This window comes from Delphinus delphis, chromosome 9, assembly GCF_949987515.2.
Source record: "Delphinus delphis chromosome 9, mDelDel1.2, whole genome shotgun sequence".
Lineage (NCBI taxonomy): Eukaryota > Metazoa > Chordata > Mammalia > Artiodactyla > Delphinidae > Delphinus > Delphinus delphis.
In genome coordinates this window covers 103,473,082-103,498,083 of record NC_082691.1, presented here as the reverse complement: position 1 = coordinate 103,498,083, position 25,002 = coordinate 103,473,082, and the positions used below count along the sequence as shown (strand labels likewise).

At 48.1% G+C, this 25,002-nt stretch overlaps 1 protein-coding gene across 1 annotated transcript in view; it reads right to left on the bottom strand.

Annotated features, from left to right (window-relative positions):
- DPP6 (dipeptidyl peptidase like 6) overlaps positions 1 to 25,002 on the bottom strand; it is a 772,268-nt gene that overhangs the window by 548,521 nt on the left and 198,745 nt on the right. The window lies entirely within an intron of this gene.

Here is a 25,002-nt window from a genome sequence, read left to right as displayed (position 1 = left end):
AGTCCTGAGCTCAAGGAGAAAGCCGGGGCAGAGGCGGCCATCCTGCTCTCCCGGCCTGATGTCCTTGAGCTTGGCGCTGACCCTGGGCGGCCCGAGCCGCTGGTGGAGGACAAACGCGCTGGGGGACTCTGGGCTTGATGAGCTAATAGCTTGCAGGTGGGGATACCTGGGCCTTCCAGAAACTGCAGCCAGCTCGTGCCCGGGGGTCTTCTGCTGGCCCTGTGTGTGACGTGGCCTCTGTTAGTACTTGTCTCTCCCCTCCCTGCCTTAAGCCTCTGCCTCCACCAAAGGGCCTCTGGGAGGCCCGGGGGAGCGTAGCCCTCACCCCACCCAGCCCTGACAAGCGCTCTCAGCAAGGAAGTCCTGCCTGAGCCGCTGGTCTGTCTTGCCTTCGCCCCTGCGAAGCCAGTGCAGTTCCCTGTAGAGAGAAGGCGAGGTAGGTCTGTATCCAGTTGAAAGGTGTTTCATAGAAGACTTCCCTTTGTCCTGCCCCTTCCCTGGCCCCCTGGCCCCAGTCGTTGGACAAGAACAGACACACGCCGGCAAGATCCATGGCACTGTGTCCTTCCCTCGAGTTGACAGCTGAGTCCAGATAGCGCAGAGTTGCCTGCCCCTTCCACGACGCCTGGGCACAGATACCGGAAGGTCAGGATGGGCAGCTGGAGCTCGCCTGGTTTGGCCGAGCGTACGAAGAGGAAAACCCCGTGTAAGAGCCTTGTCCCACAGTCAGGCTTCGCTTTTGTTGTGTTTGCCTTTGACTTAGACGTCCCTGTGGGACGGGGAGTTTCCGGGATGGGAACAGCAGTGGCGTGGATCCCTGTGTTTGTGGCTTGATCCCAGGGTGTCTGGAACATAGGTTATCACCAGTGTGGGCTGGAGGGAGTGTGCCAGGCCACACAAGCCCTCAGGGGAGTCGTTGCCCAGTTACGGGTTTCTAAGGAGGGAAAGCTGGGGTCACTGCGGTGTGAGGTCCCCAAGCGAACCTGACATCGAGGCCCCAGCAGCAAAGACTCAGAAAGGGGACCTGGACAGTGAGGTGAGCAGCTACCCTCCCCTCGCACACCTGGACCACAGCAGCCCCGGGGGGGGGGACCTCGGTGACGGGTGAGACTAGCAGCCCTTGTGGCAAAATGGTTCATCGCTGAGCATCTCAGAACTGGTCTGTCCTCCAGAGTTGCCTCTTAAATCAAAACCCCTGGGGTGGGTCAAATCTTAAACCACCACCTGTTAACATCTCCAAAAGCATCCACCGCTAACTTGTGGGGGCCATGAACGCCACCCGGGACCGATATCCAAGGACAGGGACACCAACGGGGGGCAGAGAGGAGCAAAAGGAGCCAGGACCTGCCTCCTCTTCACGGTTTCCAGAGCCCTGGGTCTAACCCACTCGGTGGTACCCCAGGGTGCTCAGCTGTGTCTGGTGGGGACTGACATGAAACCCTTCGGGCACTTCTATTTTATTTCTCAATAACGACCTTAAAAGTTATTTTACATCTAAAGTGAATATGGATGTAATGCAAAGTTCACGCACATTTGTAAGATTATACCTGATACTTCAACGAAGTCTCCTGCTGGCATCAGATCACCTGGGCACTTGCCCTACCAGCCCCTCCCCCACCCACCCCCACCCCTCCTTCAGCTACTCTCCCTTCAAGAGCCACTGGGTGGTGCAGCTCGCAAATGGCTGGTGGATGGACAGGACAGGTGGTACCACTCGGAACCTTTCCATGGGCTTTTCTGGCACCAGGTGTCCGGAGGCCAACTTTTCTGCCTACTTGACCTTGACTGCTTTTCAAAGAGAAAGGGCAGGACTTCCTAATAAGCCACAGACAACACAGATGAACTTGAAGGACCTTCTGCTGAGTGACGTGTGCCAGTGACAGCAGGACAAATACTGCCTGATCGCACTTATACAGAGGAATCTAAAATCGTCAGACTTATAGAAGCAGAGAGTAGAATGATTCTGCCAGGGGCTGGGGGTGAGGGAAGCAGGGAGGGGCTATTCAACGTGGATAAACTTTCCATTCTGCCAGATGGCAAAGTTCTAGAGCTGCTGTAAACATCACACCTCTAGTGAACAATGCTGCATTGTACACTTAAAAACCTGTTACCTGAAATAAGTCACAGAAAAACAAATACCGTATCATTTCAGTCAAGTGCAGAGGAGAGCAAACAATCAAAAATAAATCAACAAAACAAAAACAAAAACATAGATGCCAGAACAGAGTAGTGGTTACCAGAGGGGAAGGGAGAGGGGCAAAATGGATGGGAGCTAAATTTCTGGTGGTGAGCACACTGCAGGGGACACAGAAGTCGAAATACGTTGTACACATGAAACATGTCGTGTTATACACCCGTGTTACCTCAATAGAAAATAAATCTATTGGGATTAACAGATACACACTACTATATATAAAATAGATAAACGACAAGGACCTACTGTATAACACAGGAGGGATTATAGATCCCTGTATAACACAGGGATCTATACTCAATCTTTTGTAATAACCTATAAGGGAAAAGAATCTGAAAAAAAATATGTATGTATAATTGAATCACTGCTGTACACTTGAAACTAACACATTGTAAATCAACTATACTCCCACTAAAACAACAACCACGACACAAATAAATCTAAAAAACAATCTGTTAAGAGGGTAGATCCTTAAGAGAGAGAAAGGGCTGCCTTTTGTCCATGTTCTAAAATTAATCAGTATCCCTCTAGAAGGAAAACACCCCGCCCAAGTTTATCCTTTCAGCTGAAGTGTGTCCTGCACCCTTCTCTCCAAGCCTCAGTGAACGTTCAGTTGATAGCATCCCTCCTTAGCAAAGGGAGAAAGTCAACGCTTAGCTACTTCATAATAATGACAGTAACAGTGGCTGCCTGGTACTGCCCTGGGCTATGCACCCAAGCCCAGCATCTCTGTGAGGCGGGCCCTGCGATTCCTCCAGTTTACAAAAGAAAATTGACATTTAGAGAATTTATGAAACCCATGGTTACCCAACAAGTGCCCAACCTAAACCTGGGCGTGCAGGCCAGGGGCCACCATACCACACTGCCCTGAGACGCGTGCAGAGTAGAATATTGAAAATACTGAGCTCGTCCGTGCCAGGAAGGACGCTGAGCATTTGACACCTATAATCTTAATTGCTCCTTAAAAATCTCTTAGCTACCCGTGGCATGAGCTCGCTAGGGCCGCCACAACAAAGTACCACTAGAAGGCCAAGGTCAAAGTGTTGGCCTCTCTCTCTGGTCTGCAGGTGGCGGTCCCTCTGTGTGTGTGTCTGTCCTGATCTTCTCTTCTCTTCACAAGGACACCAGTCCTATGGGATTAGGGGCCACCCAGTGGTCTCATTTTACCTTAATCACCTTTTAAAAGATCCTGTCTCCAACTACAGTCACGTTCTGAGGTCCTGGGGGTTAGGACTTCAAGTTATAAAGGTGGGGGGGGACACAATTCATCCCCTAACACCTATTGTTACCCCATTTCACTGATGAGGAAACTGAGGCTTGAAGCAATTAAGCAGCTCTTCCAGAGTCACACAGTCAGTAGTAAATGGCAGAGTTACTCAAAACAAGAGTAAGGCTCCCAAACATCGCGGCATCTTCAAAGCGGCAGGCAGCTAAAGTGGTCTCACGAAGGCCTCACTCTGGGCGAGCCCCTCGTGTGGCTCTAGGGAGGATCTGGAGAGCAGTATGGACCTAGCGCTTCCCAGGTGAGTGTTCCCTGTACCAAGGGGGCAGAGAGAAGCCGCGCAAGTGGGGCGTCTTCATTCTGCAGCGGAGCACCTTCCCGGAGCACCGAGCAGGGGCTACCCTGACGCCTGCTTCTCAGCCCCGCCAGCTCTTCACTGCACTTGCTGGACACAGGCAGCTGAGCCTGGCAGAGCGTGGCAGCCTGCCTGCCAAGGAGGCTGCCACCAACTGCTCACCCTGCCGTGTATCCACCTCCCATTCCCACTGGCCCCACTGCCCGGTGCTACGAGAAACATCTCAGAGCCCGCAGTCAGCCCCCCTGCGGGGACCCAGAGCACAGCAGTCCTGAGCAGGTGCACCTGGACGGAGGCTTGTTCGCGGGAGCGCGATTCAGCCTTCAGCCTTCTCTCCCGCCCAGGTGTGTCCAAGATGGGCGGCTGGCACAGGCTCGGCTAGGTGGGTTTGCTTGTGGATGTGCAAGCCTGGGTCCCGCTGCAGCTCCAGGCCATTTCTCACTCCTCTGATTTCCGTTCACCTTGCCCAGAGTAACCAATCAGCTAAAACGGCTTTGCTTCACGACTCGCTCCATCAGCAGGTCTTTATGAAGCACCTACTATGTGCAGATAGCAAAACGGCCAAGAGACAGACGCGCTGGCGGCCTCGCTGCTGCGAGGCCGGGATGGAAATGTCCTTAGAGTAGATCCCTGAAGATTTAAAATTTTTTTTTAGCATTAACCATCTGCAAGAGAAGCCACTTCTAACTTAAGAGTTCCCTGAAAATAAAAGCGAATATGGGCAGAAAGGTAAGATTCCCTGGAGAGTTCAGCCAGGATCTGAAGAAGCAAACTTAGAAAAACAGCTTATATAGATACATACTGAAAATAACCAAGGGGGAGGAAAAGTGGATACGTTTCCTGAAGACTGGGTTTCTCTAGAGAAACAGAACCAATAGGATGTGTGCGTGCGTGCGTGCGTGCATGCGTGTGTCTGTGTGTGTGTGTGTGCGTGTGTGTGTAGCGAGAGAGAGATTATTTTAAGGAATTGGCTCATTTGATTGCAGGGGCTGGCAAATCTGACAGCTGCAGGGCAGGGCCACGTCGGCTAGAAGGCTGGAAACCCAGGGAAAAGGCCGTCTGGAGGCAGAATTCCCTCTTCCTCCAAGGAGGTTGGTCTTTTTTCTCTTAAAGCCTTTAACTGATTGGACAAAGCCCACCCATACGGTGGAGGGTACTCTGTTTCACTCAGGAGTCTACTGATTTAAATGTTAATCACATTAAAAACCCCCAATCCTCCACAGCAACATCTGGTTTGACCAAAAGCTGGGTACCATGGCCTAGCCACACTGACACATAAACTCAACTACGACAGGCTATGCGTGGAAGCGACGGGTAAAGCATCTGACAGGGTGAATATTCTTAATTTACTATTCTTCTCCTTCCCCTTTTTCCCATCTATGTTCCTGGGATGCTTGCTGCAATCTTTATTTATTTATTTTTTTTTCGGTACGTGGGCCTCTCACGGTTGGGGCCTCTCCCGTTGCGGAGCACAGACTCCGGACGCGCAGGCTCAGCGGCCATGGCTCACGGGCCCAGCTGCTCCACGGCATGTGGGATCCTCCCGGACCGGGGCGTGAACCCGTGTCCCCTGCATCGGCAGGCGGACTCTCAACCACTGCTCCACCAGGGAAGCCCTCCCATCACACTTTTTATGTCCCACACTTGTGTGAAGCCTTGTTCCATCACAGCTCCACCGTCCACTTCCCTTCCTGGCTTCCTAGCCCCATTGTGGGTTTCTCCAGGGCAAGGCCAAGGTAAAAGGAAGAGCTGCATATCAGTTAAAGGAATGAGCTTCAACGTCAGAATCATTTCTTATTTGCAAACCCCAGGTCTGCTCACTTGCTGTCTGTGTACAAGCCACTGAGTCCAGGTTTCAGCTGTTTAATGCACACAACAGTGGGCGGATTATAGAGTACGGTCAGAACTAAATTAGGTCAACTCTGTAAACCAGTGGACACAGAGGAGGGGCTAAATCAGCAGCTCTTCTCATTGCTGGACTGAGGTCACCTTAAGGACATGTCTTCTTCTTTGTATCCTCAGTGCTTAGCACACAGGAAACAGCAGAAAAGTGGGTGTGTTAGGGAGAGAACTTTGGGAAAACTTGAGTGTCACCTGCACTGAAATTCAGAGGACAAGAGTGTTTCTTCACATGAGCACCAGGAGAGGTCAGAACCAGATCATTCATTTCAGGCAACTCGTCATCAGCAAAGACATTCAGACAGAACCACAACACAGAGTTCCTGTTTGAGCCTCATGGGGTAGTACGGCCACGGTTCACAGATCACTGAGAGACGGAAACGTGGATGCAGACCGCCCTGGGAGGATGGAACCGCAGGCACAGGAGGAAATGTCAGGTGGAATGGCTGTCAAAGTGACGAGGTTGGAAGAAGAGGCTTCCCGAGAACTTGGGGCTCCATTCTGCCCTACCCCTGTTTCAGCACCCAGCCAGGGCACTTGTCCTCCCCGCACCCCCGACGAGAGCCACATGTCATTGAAACGAAGGGCTCCCCGGCTTAAAACACAGGATCCACCGAGTCCCTCACTACAGATGACCACCTTTCAAGAAGAAAGAATGAAAAGGGAAGAACAATGACCACCGAAGAGAAAACAATGTCTTACATTTTAGAAATCAACGGTGAAATACACGAGGAAGATATATTTCCTCTATTCATCAGACAAGCTTAAAAGGTTCTATGTGCCTTATTACGTCTTTTTTAAGAGTCTCTTTTGCTGAAAATTAGAACTAAGCAGAAGTCCTTAAGAATTAGAGCCCAGCCTATCGAATAAGAATAAGATTATCTGCCATTGAGTATCGACTGGGAGGCAGACTCTCCGCCAGCCCCCAGGAAACAGAAAAGATAACTACTTGTTGGGCAACACAGAAACAACTTCATGAAGACAACTGCCCTCCTAAGAAAATGAAAAACAAGATTTATATTGTGAAATTTATTCTGTCACTTATTGTGTCAACCAGCAATGAAGGAGAGGAAGTAGAATAAAAGAGAAAATATAAGTGGATGTGGCTCTTAGTAAGGGTATTATTTTGTGAAACTTTTGTGAAGTGGGGTCACCTGTGAGATATTAGAAAGCCACTGTTCTAAGATCTATAGGAGATCTGTGCCTGTCCATGGGCCCATGATTCCCTTTTATTCCAAGTCTTTCTCTCCCTTTCTGAGAATGCTCTGACCCTGTAGCTTCTCCAGGAAGCCTTCAGAAACTGACACCAGAGCCAGATCCCTAGGCAGCCTCGGGCTCCAACACAAGTAATTTCCCCTTTTCAACACGTCCATTTACAAAACATGCCACTATCCCGAAAGGGTCTGCATGCGATGGAGAAAAAGCGCGCCCGAATCAATGAATTATGTCTCTTACAAAGATGCTCGGATGAATACTGAATAGGAAGATCGCCCTTGTGATGAACATATTACACCAGGAAATTAGCTGAGTTTGAGCCACATCTCATACAGGATGCAAGATTGAAACCTACATGATCGATGATTTCTCAAAGCCCATCCCCAGTAGCATGACAGGCAGCAAAGGGTACAGTGCATGTGGTAAAATTCACAGGGACCAGAAAGGCTCCAATTTGAAAGGATTTTCCTCATTGAGACTTCAGAATCACAATTATGTTTTTATCCTCTGTGGCTGCTACCATTCATAAACTTATTGATAACAGATACAGTTGACAGAGACGTTAAGACACCCCATATCTCTACATTAACCAAGTATTGAGATCCTGTCAGTGGATCAAGTTAACAGACCTACCCCACCAGAAGCACTAACTTGAAGAAACTTGGGAAAATCATTTCTAGATTCCGGGCTACCTTCTTCCCTGACTCTTTGCAGCAGCTTTCAGAAACCCACCTCTTCCTTCAGATGAAGCATGGTCTTCTGATGGGTACAGATTTTTGCTATACCTCTAAAAAGGAATGGAGTCAAATATTGCTCACTGATACTGGAGTATTAAGGAAGGAATATGTTTTCCTTCTCTTGAGGGTTTATTATGTTCTAATAGAAAATACCTATATGTCCATCATTAGGTTCATTCTGGATGGAAATCCCCCTCCGAGTATCCCTCTTAGGACGAGACAAGAATACCACGTCATGTAGGACGAGACAAGAATACCATGTCGTGGGTGATAGGACCAGGGTCTGTGGCCTGACCCAAGGACAGCCAATCTATAGCCATATAACACATGTGAAGAGTCAGGCCAATCTGATTCTCCTTTTCAGGAACTTGAATTCATGCGAACTCAGAAGCCTTCTTTTCAAGCCCAAGTTGGTTCCAATGTATCATTTGGTCGTAGTGATGAGCAAGTGAAAGGTCCCCGTACAGACTGACGGCTAAGGATGCCCAGGTCTAGTCCTACCCCAATGACCCTCTTGTCCTGGGGGTCAGATGGAATTCACACAGGTTTTCTAGGGAAGGAGTGACTGCAAACTAGTTCAGGTTCCCAAAGCCCAACATTAGTTTTCAACTTGCTGAGAGTTTTGATTCCATTCAAAACAAGAGATTATTATTGGATAACCCTGATTGGTCACTTTTTTTTGTCTCTCTCATTTAATTCCCAGACATTTATTGAGCATCTACTATATACCAGGGCTTACTGGGACACTGGGGAAACACAGATACAGAAAAAGCACAACCCCGGCTTTGAAGGACACTCAGTCTAGTGGGAAGGCAGACAAACAAACTGTATCACGAGATGAATGTGAAGGCAAGTGCGTACAGAGGTGGAGCAATGGACCTGTGGTCCTCAAAGGTTTTGGTAGGATGTCCCACTGGAATGACAGGGGGCCAGGTGGACTAGTGGAGAAGCGACAGAGCAGCGGGACCCATGTGCAAATAAAGGGTGGCAATGCACGAGAAGGTCCTTTGAGGGGCTGTAGGGCATCTAGGGTGCTGGGGTGCAGTGTGGGTGAGGCAGCATGGACTGGGCAAGGCTGGATTATGATGACCCTCTTCATCAAAGGGACAAGCTCCACCCTGCAGACAACTGGAAAAAAATGTAGGCGATAAAATGTCATGAGCACATTTGCCATTTAGAAATGTCTCTTTTCAGCATGTGGAAAATGCACTAGGACAGAGACAGCAGTTTAGGAAGTTTTTGGAGCTGTCCAAGCAAGAAAAAGGAAGTGCCCGGAGTCAAACGGTGCGGATGGATAGAAAGGAAGTTAAAATTGCACATCAGGGTCGACTTGAAACGGTGCGGATGGATAGAAAGGAAGTTAAAATTGCACGTCAGTGTTGACTTGAAAGAACACGTTGGCCAATTAAGAGTTGATCCATGGGACTTCCCTGGTGGTGCAGTGGATAGGGCTACGCGTTCCCAATGCAGGGGGCCCGGGTTCGATCCCTGGTCAGGGAACTAGATCCCACATGCATGCCGCAACTAAGACCTGGCACAAACAGATAAATAAATAAATAAATTAAAAAAAAATAGAGTTGATCCATTTTCTTTGGACACATTTAGCTGCAGCAACACAAATAATTCTCTGGAAGGCCCAAAGCAAGGTACTGCCAACGTTAGAAACATCTGTCACTTATTTTCACCTTTTGTTTGTACCACATGGAACTTACGAATAAGCAATTCTGTAATGATGGGGATAAATTGTAATGATCACACCTCACTTATTTTTCCTCCCCACCTGGTCATTCTACCAAGGGTTACATTTTCTCCAACCATTGTATTTCAACCCGAGGATTCCTTGATTCCTTATTTTGATTAATCTGGTCAGTATGGCTCAAGGAACAAAAGCAGCTCAGGATTCAGGACACTTAGACCCAGTGCCTGCCAGGGGATGGACGTTGTGTCCCCCAAAATTCATGTGTTCAAACCTAAGTCCAATGTGCTAGCATCTGGAGGTGGCACTTTTGGGAGGTGACTAGGCCATGAGGGTAGAGTGGGATTAGTGCCCTTTTATAAGAGACCTTGGGGGCCCCTTCCACCACCTGAGAACACACTCAGAAACTGCCACCTATGAACCGGGAAGCTGGCCCCCACCAGACACGGACTATGCCACAGCCTTGATCTTGGACTTCCAGCTTCCAGAACTGTGAGGAAAACATTTCTGTTGTTTATTTGCTACCCAGTCCATGGTATTTTTGTTATAGCAGCCCGAATGGACTAAGTACCCTGCACACTGCACAAAGGTAGGGTCCCAATTCACACTGTGCTCTATGGACACTGGACGGGGGTTGCTGGGCAAAAGTAAATACCTACAAACTCAATGTCAATGATGCTCTCCGGAGTCACGTGAGAACATGGTGCTCCCTGGCGTCCACGCAGGGCCTGCCACCTGCACAGGCTGTGTGAGTCTGGGCAGGTCACTGCCACCTCCCAGTTCTGTTCACCCCAGCCTGGGCCCTGTAGAGGCAGCAGGCAGCCCTGCTTACTGCTATCCTTGTGCCACCACACCTAGTACTTAGCATACAGTAGGTGGTCCCTAAATGTCGGTGGCCCTTGAGGCAATGAGAGGATTGAACCAGCTCAAGGGGGCGCAGTGCCTGTCACTGTGAATTAGGTGCCGTCAGCGCCCTGCAAGCCACTGGTCCAAAGATGGAACTCACTGGGCTTCCCTGGTGGCACAGCGGTTGGGAGTCTGCCTGCCAATGAAGGGGACACGGGTTCGATCCCTGGTCCTGGAAGATCCCACATGCTGCGGAGCGGCTGAGCCCGTGCGCCTCAACTGCAGAGCCTGCGCTCTACAGCCCGTGCTGGGCAGCAAGCGTAGCCACCGCGGTGAGAAGCCCGCGCACTGCAATGAGGAGTGGCCCCCGCTCGCCGCAACTAGAGAGGGCCCGCGCACAGCAACGAAGACCCAATGCAGCCAAAAATAAATAAGTAAAACAAAGATGGAACTCAGAGGGGAAGGACTCTTTGTCATTGGCCTGGTGACCGTTAGCCTGCATTTGCAACGCATCCCACACGGAGAGCTTCATCCTACATCCAGGAGTTGGGAGCCAGCGTCTGGATGATTTATTAAGTCTACGAAATATTCTTCTGCCTCGGTTGATGACAGCGTTTTATTTTTCACCCAGATATTCTATTGTAAGCCATCCCTCCATCACTTCTCTGTCACCAGGCTCTGCTTTCTCTCGTGGTGTATTTTTCTCCATCTTTCATCAGCTTCTGCCCTGAAATGCCTTTTTCTGCTATTCTACAAGCTTCCTTCTTCAAATAGGTCTGCACTCCTGACACATTTTATTCATTGAATTTTACAAGTACAAAGAGAGAGAGAGACAAGGGTCTGTCGGTCTCAGCGTGGCAGAGCCTTGGAACACTACACTAATTTAAAAAATCAATCTTTCCTGATTGGCCCATGATTTTCATGTTCTGCGTATAACTTTTCCTGTCATTTCACTCTATGTGGAACCAGATTTAAGTATCCATTAGAATGCCAACTCCAAAAGGGCAAAAATTTGAAAGCTGCTTTATTCACTAACACAGGCGCTTCAAACAGTAGGTGCTCGATAAATAACTGTTGAAACATTCATTGTTACAGAGGCTTTTTTTTCCTGCCACTTGCAGGGAGCAAAACGTGGAGGGATTCATCATCTGGATGAAATTGCTTTAGACAAATCATGGCTCCCATGGAGAGAACTTATGATATGCCTTTATCTACGACGTCATCATCATTCAAACCGGCCTTAAAAAGTGGGCAAGCCATAAATCGTCTCCCCTCTCTAGAAGAACGGTCGTTGGAGGCGGCAGGTGCACGGGGAGGTGGCAGAGTCCCGGTCTAAGGTCCCTCAGCGAGTCCGCAGCAGAGCGCGGGCCACCCCAGTGCCTCCACTCTGAGTCCTCTGGGCGTGGCTTCGGTCCCTACAAGGGAAACGGGTGGCTGGTGCATCTGGGGGAGGGGTGATGCAGAGTCACTGCGTCACGCTGCCAGGTAGGCATGGCGGCACCCCGACCCCAAGCCCAGCTCACCGGTCCTGCCTTCCCAGGTCTTGTCCTCCGCTTGTGCGCCACCGCTGTTCACACCCCTTCCTCACCTCTGGGCAGGAGGTTCACACAGGACAGCTCACTTGCTGGGTTGCCTCGAGTGAGGACAGCGGATGAAAATCACACCCCTTGATAAGTCTCGGGGAAGCAAAGTCCCGAGGTCAGAGGAAAACTTTCCTGGCTCCAGAGATCACGAGCTCAAGACTGGCGGGGCCGGGGGGGGGCAGTGTGTGGCCAGGAGGAGGACCAGATCTCGGGTGCACAGTGGCTAGGGCATCCAGGGGAGACCCGTCACGCTCCTCTGGGTGGCAGGGGCTTTGCCCCGTTTTTACCAGACTCATTTTCTGTAGAAGAAAATCTCTGCTATGGTGGTGGCCCAATCCTCTATAACCATTCAGACATCTTCAGGATGGATCCTGCCTGTCACCTTTAATAGCCTCAGTCATTTGGGGACACAACGAGCAGGAACGTCTCTGGACAGCCTTCCTTACAAAAGGCAGGGCTCGACGGCCCCCCCCCCCCCCACCGGCTCACAGCTGATCGCGCTTCTCCTGCTCTGCCAGGCGCTGCTGTTTAATTAAGGAAGGTGGCAAGTGGCAAGAGCCCCTTCTGCTGGCCCTTCGGGGAGTCTGGTTCCAGAAGCATGGCTGGGCCACCGGTCTGAGTCAGGCAGGCAGATGGACCCGCTGGGAAGCAGACGATACGCCTGGTCCCTCTGCTACTCCCAGCTCCTGTTTACCCCTCAGCTGCCTGTTTATTCTTTTCTGTTGGGGACAGAATTCTTGGAAAATAGATGACAATGGCAGAGAATAGGTCGCCACGAAATTTGTCCAGATGCATTACAACATGGCGTTTACCTAAACCAGTGACATAAACTATTAACTTGGGAGGCTTTTTGCACTAAGTAGGATTTGTCCAAACCTAAGACAACGAACCCAGCCATCAGGAATGAACAATTAGACTGTGGCCTTGGGGAGGCCAGGGAGCGTCAGGAGAGGAGAGCTGCTTCCTTAACACCATAGCTGGACGGTCCCCAAGGCCACAGTGACGCTCCACCAGGAAGGCCCAGACGGCCTGGGGAGAGGGACAGCGCCACGTGAGGGCTGAGCTCGAAGGCCACTTGGCCACTGACTCCAGACATTGGGGAGCCTTGCTTTAAAATTCAGGTCCTGCCAATAATTCCCTCACCTGGAGGAGAATGTGCTTTTCAGAGTCACTTGACGGATGAAGGCCATCTCCTTGCAAGGCCATCAGATGACCCTGCTGCCTACCTAAGGGAACTCTAGTGCATTGTCTGGTCTACCTTTCATAATGGTCCGAAGCACCTATGACCTGTATGGTCCCAAGGACCCCAAGGCTCAGTCTCTGTCCTGAACGTGCATCCCGGGGGTTAAGCATCACAACCATTTTACTCATGGCCTCTTCGAAGTGCAGAGAGGATGAAATTGCCCCAGCCTGTTGATGAAGCTGGAGGCTGACTGGAGACCTGGATCTGGGGATCACTTCCTCTTTTCCCCATCACTAGACAAAACTGTCTCCCATCTCAGTGCCTCCTCCTGCCATTTCTGTAAAAGGGCTCATGTCAGTTCCATGGTTTTGGAAAATTGAATCTAATCTCTTCCAACCTACGGCACACAAACTATGAAATATTTAGCACACTGATCAAGAGCAGATATATTTAAAAAACAATACGGAGGAATTAGCTCTATTTTCTTTGAGGTGTATTTCAGTATGACAGGGAAAAACAGATGACAAATGGTTCTTGAGAATGTAAGGATAAACGAGTTTACCGAAGACCCCACATCCTTCTTATCGCCAGTTGATTGGTCAGAGTGAAAAACACGCCAGAGTTTCCTTGCAAAAAGTTAAACTGTTCTCTCTTTAGAGACTTTGCCTTTTTCTATATTCTGCACACATCAATGCTCTGCGTATGTTTCATACACGCACAGAAAGAATAATCAGTCTTAAAGTGAAACTAAGATCACCTCTGTATTGTGATATCAATGCTTTTTCTCATGAAAAATATAAGAACCTACCATGCTTCTCAAAAATTATAATATTCATTGTGTTGCCATCTCTTCACTTTTTAAAAACATTTCCTCACAAAAAGTTACTATAGCTGTGGGGTTTTTTTTGTTTTTTTTTGCAGTACACGGGCCTCTCACTATTGTGGCCTCTCCCGCTGCGGAGCACAGGCTCCGGACGCGCAGGCTCAGTGGCCATGGCTCACGAGCCCAGCCGCTCCGCGGCATGTGGGATCCTCCCGGACCGAGACACGAACCCGCATCCCCTGCATCGGCAGACGGACTCTCAACCACTGTGCCACCACGGAAGCCCCTATAGCTGTGTTTTTAAACACACACACTCACTCCCCGCCCCCCACACACGGCACACGGGCATACCTTGGAGATACTACGGGTTTATTAGTTCCAGACCACCACAACAAAGTGAATATTGCAATAAAGCAAGTTACATGAAATTCTTGGTTTCCCAGTGCATATGAAAGTTACGTTTACAGTCTACTGTAGTCTATTAAGTGTGCAATAGCATTATGTCTAAATAAACAAGATACATACCTTAATTTTAAAATACTTTATTGCTAATTTTCTGGTGGTGTCTTTAGGATTTTCTACGTATAGTATCATGTCATCTGCCAACAGTGACAGTTTTACTTCTTCCTTTACCATTTGGATTACTTTTATTTCTTTTCCTTGTCTGATTGCTGTGGCTAGAACTTCCAATAGTACGTTGAATAAAAGTGGCAGGAGTGGGCATCCTTGTCTTGTTCCTGATCCTAGAGGAAAAGCTTTCAGCTTTTCACCATCGAGTATGATGTTAGCTGTAGGTTTGTCATATGTGGCCTTTATTATGTTGAGGTAGGTTCCCTCTATGCCCACTTTCTGGAGAGTTTTTATCATAAATGGGTGTTGAATTTTGTCAAAAGCTTTCTCTGCATCTATTGAGATGATCATATGGTTTCTAGTCTCCAATTTGTTGATGTGCTGTATCACACTGATGGATCTGTGGATACTGAAAAATCCTTGCATCCCACTTGTTCATGGTGTATTATCCTTTTAATGTATTGTTGAATTCAGTTTGCTAATTTTTTTGAGGATTTTTGCATCTGTGCTCATCAGTGATATTGACTTGTAATTTTCTTTTTCTGTGATATCTTTGTCTGGTTTTGGTATCAGGGTGATGCTGGCCTCACAGAATGAGTTTAGAAGTGTTCCTTCCTCTGCAATTTCTTGAAATAGTTTGAGAAGGACAAGTGTTAACTAGTCTCTAAATGTTTGATAGAATTCACCTGTGAAGCCATCTGGTCCTGGACTTTTGTTTGTTGGGAGTTTTAAAATCACTGTTTCAATTTCAGTACTGGTTATTGGTCTGTTCATATTATCTTTTTCTTTCTGTTTCAGTCTTGGGAGATTGTACCTTTCTAAGAATCTGTCCATTTCTTATAGGTTGTCTATTTTATTGGCATATAGTTGTTCATAGTAGTCTCTTACGATCTTCTGTATATATGCGATGCTGGCTGTAACTTCTTTTCCGTTTCTGATTTTATTGATTTGGCTAAACACCATCTGAGCCTTCAGTGAGTTGAAATCTTTTTGCTGGTGGCGGGTTTCAAATATTTTGAGATTTACCAAAACGTGACACAGAAACACTAAGTGAGCAAATGCTTCCGGAAAAACGGTGCCAATAGACTTGCTTGATGCAGGGTTGCTACAAGCCTTCAATTTGTAAAAAAAATGCAATAGCTGTGAAACACGATAAACCGAAGCAAAGTAAAATGAGGTCTGCCTGAGTGTGTGTGTGTATAGATATAGAGATTTATATATAAAATTTGCCAGTTTAACCAGTTTTAAGTCTATAATTCAGTGGCAGTAAGGACATTCACAACGTGGTGCAACCATCACTACTATCTATGTTCAGAAGTTCTTCATCACTGCAAAGGGAAAATCCCTAACCACTAAGCGATAAGTCCCTTTTCCTCTCCCCAAAGCCCGTGGTAACCTCTAACTACTTTCTCTCTCAATGAATTTGCCTATTCTACATATTTCAGATAAGCAGAATCATAGAATAGCTGTCCTTTCTGCCTGGCCTATTTCACTTAGTATAATTTTTCAAACTTATCCATGCTGTAGGACATATCAGAACTTCACTCTTTTTTGTTTGAGTGACATTCCTTTGTAGGTATAGACTGCATTTTATTTATCCATTCAACTACTGATGGACACTTGAGTTGTTTCCACCTTTGGCTATCGTGAGTAACGCTGCAATGAAAATTGCACACTCATTATCTGCGTACTGCGTACTCAAGTCCCTGTTTTTAATACTTTGGGGTACTTTAGCTGTTTTTAATTTCAGAAGGACAATTAATCGGTTGAAATTTGCACGACTTATCCACTTTTAAAAAAAATGTACTTATTTATTTTTGGCTGCATTGGGTCTTCGTTGCTGCGCGCGGGCTTCTCATTGCGGTGACTTCTCTTGTTGCGGAGCACGGGCTCTAGGCGCGCGGGCTTCAGTAGTTGTGGCTCGCGGGCTCTAGAGAGCAGGCTCAGTAGTTGTGGCGCACGGGCTTAGTTGCTCCGTGGCATGTGGGATCTTCCCGGACCAGGGTTCAAACCTGCGTGCCCTGCATTGGCAGGCGGATTCTTAACCACTGTGCCACCAGGGAAGCCCTATCCACTTCTTATGTCTTGCAAATCATCTCACAGTCTTGGCAGAACCCAGTAAAAGTTACCCCATTGGTCTATAAATCAGCTAAGACCCACCTACAACAGGCACCTCTCAGCCCCATAGACCACAGGCTGACCAGGAAGGGTTCCAGGACTCACTCCCCATTCTCCAGTGACCATGATCAGGTGTCTTCTTGTGACTCAGCCCGCATTTGTCAAACAGGGCAAATAATACTTTGTGTATCTAATGTGATTGTCATTAGGATCAAATGAGGCAATGTTTGGAAAACCTTTGAAATGCAAAAAGCTCTATGTAGCACAATATGCTATTTTTGAACTCAAAAACAGCTGTTTTCATGCATCTGCAAAGAGGACTGAAATGATTTGGGTCCAGAAGCACCTGTTCCCTTGTCCTCATGGTGTCAGAATCACGAGGCAGCGACAAGCATCCCCAGGAGAGTACAGTATCCAGTTTACCCCGTGTAGACGGTGGGCATCTGATGTCAGCTCATCACGCCCTCATATACCTGGGGTTGCATGGAGTTCACTCTGAGTCCTTCCTGCTTGGTCGTCTGAGCTTCTATCTGGAAAGGTACCAGGATCATCAAGGATGCTCAAGGTCTGTCTGTACAGGCCCACTTCCCAGGCATCCTCTTTGTGCTTGGAATTCCCATAGTACCATGTGCTACATGAGCTTCACAACAAAGACTGTTTATGTTTTCTGTTATTATTATTCCTGTTTGCCTGGAATGGAGAGTGAGCTCCTTGAGTAAAGGAGCCATGCCTAGCCCACTGCTGTATATACCCCACGCATGTTGCTTTGCCTCTGTAAGTACTCATCAGGTTCCTGCTGGTGATGACGGTGGTCTCGTTGATGATGACAGTGCCGATGGCTAACCCTTAGTAACAAATACCAAGTTCCCAGCATTCTCACAATTCCTGTGTATTAACTCAGTTATCATTAAAAGAACCCTGTGAAGTAGATTGTTTCTATCTTCCTCTTACAGATGGTAAACCTAGGCAGAGAAAGTTGCTTCAGATCACACAACTGTGTCAAGTCCAGGATTCAAAGGAGGCATCTCTTGCAGATTTCGTGCTTAGAGCATCTACGCTAGTCTTCTCTCAGATGAGTGGTCTAGGGCAATGCGAGAGGGATTCTAGGGTTCAGAAGCTGAGCAGATCATATTAGTGGGGCCAGTGGGGTAGGTGGAAATGAACCGAGTCCCAGGTCAGAGAGGGCTACGGTGAACATCACCGCCTGCTCCCTGATGAGGGAGGGACTGGAGACAGGATGTGGGTACCCTGACCCTTCAGGTACGCACAGGTATTGCCCCTGAGACCAGAGCGAGACATCAGATGTGTTCCGACTCTGGCCTGAGCAGGACGCCCCGGGAAGTTCTGGCTTTCGGGGCGGGGGACAGGGAGGGTTCCAGAGTCACCACCTCTCATTTGACCTCCTGTTATATATGGACCAATTATGATTGCTTCCAATCCCCTTAGAAACCACTGAATATTTCTCTGCCCAAACACACAATAGAGTTTTTGGTTTGTTTTATTTTGTTTTCTCATGGACGGTCTTCATTTCAATGCCTAGCTACTATAAACAAGCCACTATATGTGAGTTCTTTCCAATAAACATACACCTTGATAAGAACTCCGAGGAAACCGCCCCTAAGAGAAGGCCATTCCACAGCCTTCTGTCATGGGCTTCTCACTCCAGTCCCAGTTTTGAGTCTAAAGCCAGGGCTATGCCCAAGGTCAGGGGCACACTTGTCTCAGCCTGCAGCTTCCTCCTGAGGGATGTGGGGAACAAAGGGAAAGAAAGGCCCAGGAGGAGGAGACAGTGTAAAAATTATCTACGAGGGATGCAAACCAAGACCCGAGGGGGGGCTGCCTCTGCCTCGTTTCCCATGTTGGAAAAAGGCGTTTGTGTGGACCGCTAGGTGTACTGTGTCTGGGAGGATAACCCTCAGAACAGCTTCAGTGAAAGAGCAGTTATTAGATCGGATGACTGAGCAAAGATTACCTGGCAAAGTACCAGCATCAAAGGCAAGCCAGGGATCTGCACCTTCCTGATGGGGCCACAGGCAGAGTGGGAGATGGAAGGACAAGGAAGCCACCTACTTGCTGAGAATATGCCCGGCTCTGTCCCAGCCCCCGCCAAAACTCCTACTACATGGAATTCTCAAGAAGACTCGCTTAGGGGAAGCTGACTCTTCCTTTGACAGTGAAGAAACTGAGACATGAGGTTAAGTCACTGAGATAAAGTCACAGAGACCCACGTCTCAAACCAGTTCGTGACTCCAAACCCCGCACCAGTCTATCTTTGCTGAGCTCAACACCAAGGATTATGGGAAGCTCTTTTTAAGCAGGAAGAAGGTGGTTCGCATTTTTCTCAGGTAGCAGGATGCAGGCCACTGTATCAGAGAGTTCAAATTCCTCAATATGCAGTATGACTCTAAAAAAGGGACCACTGATATGAACGTGTTCTGGTGCTAAAATCCATCTGTGCCGCCAATTGCAAAGCATTGCACGCTGATTCCAGAGATATTATATCCAGACACAAGATGCATTTGAAATACCACTTAGCACGGTATCCTAAGATCTCCTGGGTACACAATGGTGGTAAGTCTTTGGACTTTGTGACACCTCTGATTTCTTTTAAACCTTAGTCCAGCTACGTAGATTTATAATTGGACAATGCTTGTGTTAAATCGTTAATACTATTCGGATCTATCCCTCAGTTATGATAATGAACATAGAGCTCCAAGCGTGACTCATACGATTCGGAACACAGTTCCCAGGGGAGCCCCAGCAGAGGGAACGTCTGCCACATGCCAAGTCTGGAACCAGGCACAGCATCTTCAGATGCCGGCGCCTAAAACTGTATAAATCCTGGCATTTAAAACTGTATTCTTGTTACATAATAGTTACGTATCTCCCGCTTACTACCCGTGTGCCTTTAGTCAAGTTCCTTAACTGCCTCAGTTTCCTTACATGTAAAAATGAAGTGGTGCCTGTCCTAACCTCACAGGCTGAATGACATGCTAAGACGTACAAAACGGTTAAAACAGGGCTGGTTTCAGAGTGTGCTACCAACTCAGGCCGGCTCCTATGTCGCGTTATTGGGACAAGGAGGTGTGAGGAAATAGAAAAGTGTCGATACTGTGATCTCTCTAGGAAGGATTTTTTTTTTTTAACATCTTTATTGGAGTATAATTGCTTTACAATGGTGTGTTAGTTTCTGCTTTATAACAAAGTGAATCAGTTATACATATACGTATGTTTCCATGTCTTCCCTCTTGCGTCTCCCTCCCTCCCACCCTCCCCATCCCACCCCTCCAGGCTGTCACAAATGAGGGTTCTTTATTGAAAGCTAAATCCATCTGAGGACAGTCTAAGAGTCAAACCTAATCAAAGGAGTTGCCAACATGCTCATCAATGAGCAAGACCCCTAAACAGGTACCGTGTACCACCCCCAACGCGATTAAACGTCACGTTCCATTCAGCTCCTTCCCAGGGCTCAATAGCTTTTTCTAGGAGTTTACCTGGACTCAGAAGTCAGACTAATGAGACTCTGCCATCTAAACACAATGATCATCAGTACCACAGTGAGAAGGCTCCAGTTAACACGACACGGGTTTTTTGTTTTTTTTTTTTTTGGTACGCGGGCCTCTCACCGTTGTGGCCTCTCCCGTTGCAGAGCACAGGCTCCGGACGCGCAGGCTCAGCGGCCATGGCTCACGGGCCCAGCCGCTCCGCGGCATGTGGGATCTTCCCGGACCGGGGCACGAACCCGCGTCCCCTGCATGAGCAGGCGGACCCTCAACCACTGCGCCACCAGGGAAGCCCGAGACGGGCTTTTAGATCCACACGCACGCATGGCGCGTCACTCTAAACACTGCGGGATTCACGCGTCTGTCTCAGTAAGTGATGCCCTTCGAAGCTGCCACCTCAGAAAGCCACGTTCTCAGCCGCATGATCCCACCACTGACGGCAACCTAGGAATGTCCTGACGAGGGTCAGTTTGGGGACCACAGCTGAAAATCAGTCACAAAATTTCGTAATCATTCTTTAACCCTACAGAAAACATCTAGATTGATCAACCATGGTATTCTCCACACGTGCCTCAACTGATTAGATCTATGCCCCCGCACCCAGACACAGATCACACACACACACACACACACGCAACACACATACCACGCATGCACCACAAGCACACACTCATACACACCACATATACACACTGCACGCACATACACACACAGGCACGCACATGTCTTTCCTTAAACGACCGTGATTTACTATCACCCAACATTTTCAAAAAATGTGGCGAAGATGTTCAAACACTTCCAAACGTATTTGGAACGAGAGCGTCCTTCATAGGACGAGGCTCTGACTTCATAGGGGCCCCTCTGAAGGTGAAAGCACGTATTTGGATGGATAAGTTCTATCACGACTGCTCCAAACTCACATCACCTCACGGTCCAAGGTTTCTCCTTGTCCCTACTTTTCACCTGAGGAAACAGATGTAAGTGCTATATTCCTGATGGATAGGACTGTCTATGACCGTATATTTATAGCAGTAAAATGCAGTTTCTAAAGTAGTTTGGGTCCCACTGTTCCTGCCTGAGTTTTCCCCAAGCTGCTTTTGAAAATAAGGCAGTAAGTGAATTCTTTGCGGAGGTCGCCTGATCCAACAGCAAATGAAAGCTATTTAGATTTTTTTGGAGTTTAAAAACTGTTTCTCCAAGTATTCTAATTGTTTTAACTTAGCAAGTGGGTAAGTGGCCAAGACATTCCTGTGCTTGTGCTTGGTATGCGCGGGGTCGGGACCCCTCTGCCCCTCCACGTCTGGAGAACAGACTGTCTGCACCTCCCTCACTTAGTGAAACAAAGTCCTCACCTAACTCGGCTACAGGGAGGGTCTGGCACTTTCCCTGAGTCGTCCGAGCCATACCCATCACCTGCACAGGGGGACGGTCAGCCCCCTTCCTCACGGTTATCCAGCAAACATGACAGGAGACTAGTTGGTCTGGGCGGCTGTGTCCCCCAGAACGTCACCTGCCAACAAGGTTGTTCCACGTTGTATGGGAAAAGCAAACGTATCAACAGACTATGACAATTCAGAACAGCTAGACAAGGATAGAGATGAATGCTTTGCTCTTTGCCACCTTTAAAATTTTACTTTTTAAGCCAGAGGAACAAATAGATCTTCCTAAGCTAATCACTCCTTCGGTTTGTCCAGGAACGGGTATTACGTAGTCTGATTTTTTTGCAGCTCAGAAGCATTCTGAGGATTTGCAAGATGGACAAATGCTCTAATGCGAAGAGTTGGTCCTTGTCATTCACAGACTTCTTATTGGCCAAGTCACCTGTTCACTGACATTTATTTGTAACCCCCCAAATCAACCCTCGTGGCACTTTTGTGGTCATTCGCGGACATGCATAGTGGAAACAAATTTGTTGTTGCTTGATGTGCACGTTCCCAGCTGAGGTCCACAAGACATCCCTCTGCCACCTTGTTTCAGCTCATACTGTAAACAAGGGTCCTGCCCATGGTCTACTTAGTGCCACATTTCCCACATCTTTGTGCTATTTGGAGATGATTTCATGGTTTAAAATGGCCCCTAAGCATCACACTGAAGGGCTACCTAGGGCTGCTGAGTGCAAGAACGCTGCGACGCACCTAAGTAGAAAAATGCGTGTGTTACATGAGCTTCACTCAGGCATGGATTACAGTGTGTTGGCCATGGGTTCAACGTGAATGAATAAACAATAGATATGCAATAAGGTGGCCTTTAAACAGAAACACTGTTTCATCTACTGAAACATTTCATTCTTGAAAGGCTTCAGGGTCATGAATATCAGGCAGACCCAAATTGGAATGACCTGGGTGACCCTAGGAAAAATCAGTTAGAAATTCTGAGTCAGTTGCCTCATTTCTCAAATGGGAATAGTAACTGCCCATGGGGTTTTGGTCTGTAGCTCTAAGATAACATCCATTAAGTTTGGGAAAAACCGTGACCAACAATAGGTTATCAATAGGAAGTGTTCATCGTATACCTTCATGCTGACCCCCATGCCAGGTTAAACACTGACTACCTGGACACCAGCAAGGCCGACAAATCTCAAACATCAGAGCTACAGGAGCAGAGTCTGTATTCCTAAGAGATTTCAAACTGTGCTCTGAATTCAGAGCTACTAGCTGTGGAGAGGGCGGACGGGGGCAGTGAGATAGGGAGGAAGGAGGGTCGTGATCACAGACCGAGTCCTTCACAAGAAGCAGGGAAACAGCCTCACTGGCTTGATCATTCTTAACAATTTTAACATTTACTATGAAGGAGCAATTAACTTATTTACAGTGGAACAAGTCCCCAGACAAATGGCTCCGGGCAGAAAGGTCCAAATCAATAGGTCTCCCAGAAAACAAATCAGGCGATTTACCCGCGTGAGGACCACAGAAGAACGTGACCTCTGAGATCTCCACGTCTGGAGACACAGCTGCTAGCCTTGGTCGTGAGCACGCACCTGGGGCAGGTGTGCCCAGAGACAATCAGGGGAACCGAAGGCCTGCGGGGAGAGTGGTCAGAGTCTATCTCCATCTTTGACCACAACCCTCGGATGGTCACGTTTGCCAGAAATGTGGCTCAGTGGCCTGGGATGACACTAAAGCACGGTAACAGTGATGGAGACAAAGCGCTGTGTATGACAAAGAAAAAAGGTCAGTCTTAATTTAAAAAAATTTATTCCCAACATTTTGTACTAAAATACAAGAAAAGCAGTGACTTCAGAACTCACTAGGGTTAAAATTATAGCCATGATTTCCCAGAGCCAGGTTTGGAGTCTGATGTACACGTAGGCACTGAGATGCTTTTATGATGAAGGTAAGTGAAAAATCAAGACAGTCTCACAGATTTTGGTAACTAGTGCCTGAGGACAGGAAAAAAAAAAAATCTTAGGTTGCACGTCCGCATTTAATTCATTGAAGAATTAGATCTTTTTCTTATGTGTATGGAAGAATCCCAGTTCAGTAAATACTAAAATTTAGGGCCTAACGCTTCTGGGTGCCAAGAGGTCAAAGCTGGCCCTCGACCGCAGACTGGAGCTGTCGGTCGGCGCGCAGATGGTCAACGGCCGGGTGGATGGACCTACTCTCATAGAGCAGCTGGCCTGCGCACAAGACCGGCTCCAGGTGGAAATGGCTCCTGCATCCCTGCAGTGGGCAACTGGCTGCCCTGCTTGCGTGGGATGATTTTACTGGTGTTGCCCAGACTGGAGAAGAGCGTTCTGTGTGAGGAACCACGGAATCCCGTGGACGTGCCGATCGGAACCTAGGAACCTGGCAAGAAGGTTTCCATTTCACAATGAGGAGCTTTGGATGAAGGAAAGGGACGGGGCCATGACTGCAGGATTCTGCAGTTGAAAAGGTGCTGGGAGATGACAAAGCAGCCTGTACGTTTCCTGCTGAGGACCCTGAGTTCTCAGGGCTTCTGGGCATCAGCGAGGGAGCTAGCGCCTCAGCCACCGTGGCCTCCACCACCACGCGGCACCGCTCACCCTTAACGAGACCTTCTTGTTATCTGTCTTCCTCGCTTCCTGAAAGGAGCAGTGGAGGCAGGGACAGACGTTTATAGAGAAGCACCTAGGGTTGTTCCAAGGAGAGTGCAGTTTCTCTCCTAATTGTTAGTGCTGCTATAACTATGTTTTTCTACTTGTGCCGAATTGACTATACCATCCAGGCTACATCTCGAGAGAAATCATGCTTAAGAACAAGCCATCTTACTCCCCCAATCTCCCCTACATAAAAAAGCCCAAAGTTTATACTTCACTTTCAAATGGTTGTTTAAAACATGCTGCTTATTAATAAAAGTGGATGGAATCAGATAATCCACAAAAGGGGAACACAATGATTTGTTCTCTTTTCTTTTTGTAATCTTCCATAATGAGGTGCACTGTTCCACAGATCATCAGTCTTATCCACCGATAAGCATGTATTTCGCTTCAGTATAAAGAGCGCACTGCCCCCCCCCCCGCCCGGTATGGGTAACGGCCACCTGACAAACGTAAAGCTAACGGTCATCGTAGCAGGGAGGGAAGCCCTTGCCTTGCTGCACAGCCTGGACGGCTCACTGGCACAGCTGGCTGTGACACAAGCCGCGTCTCGTCATGAGCTTCTGTTGTCTTTGGGGGCGGGGGCTGGCTCCTCTAGCCCAGATCCTCCACCTAAAGCTCTTCCCTGCACACCTGGGGGCCCCCCACTGCGCCCCGTTCTCTGTTCTGCTTCCTTCACTGTACTGTTGGGCATCACAGCTCATGGCAGAGAGGCTGAGCTGAACGGGGAGGACCCTCCAGGACTGGGAATTTCAAGGTGACTAGACAATGATACAGATCAAAAGATCCTTGGGACAAAGGAAGTGGGAGGGATAAACAGCAGCAAATATTTGTTGTGTCCGCAGATCAGTGGAACTCCTGTGTATTCTAGACAAATGAGGTTAAATATAATTCACAACAGCCAAGACACGGAAGCAACCTCAGTGTCCATTGATGGATGGATAAAGAAGATGTGGTGTATATATATAAACAATGGAATATTACTCAGCCATAAAAAG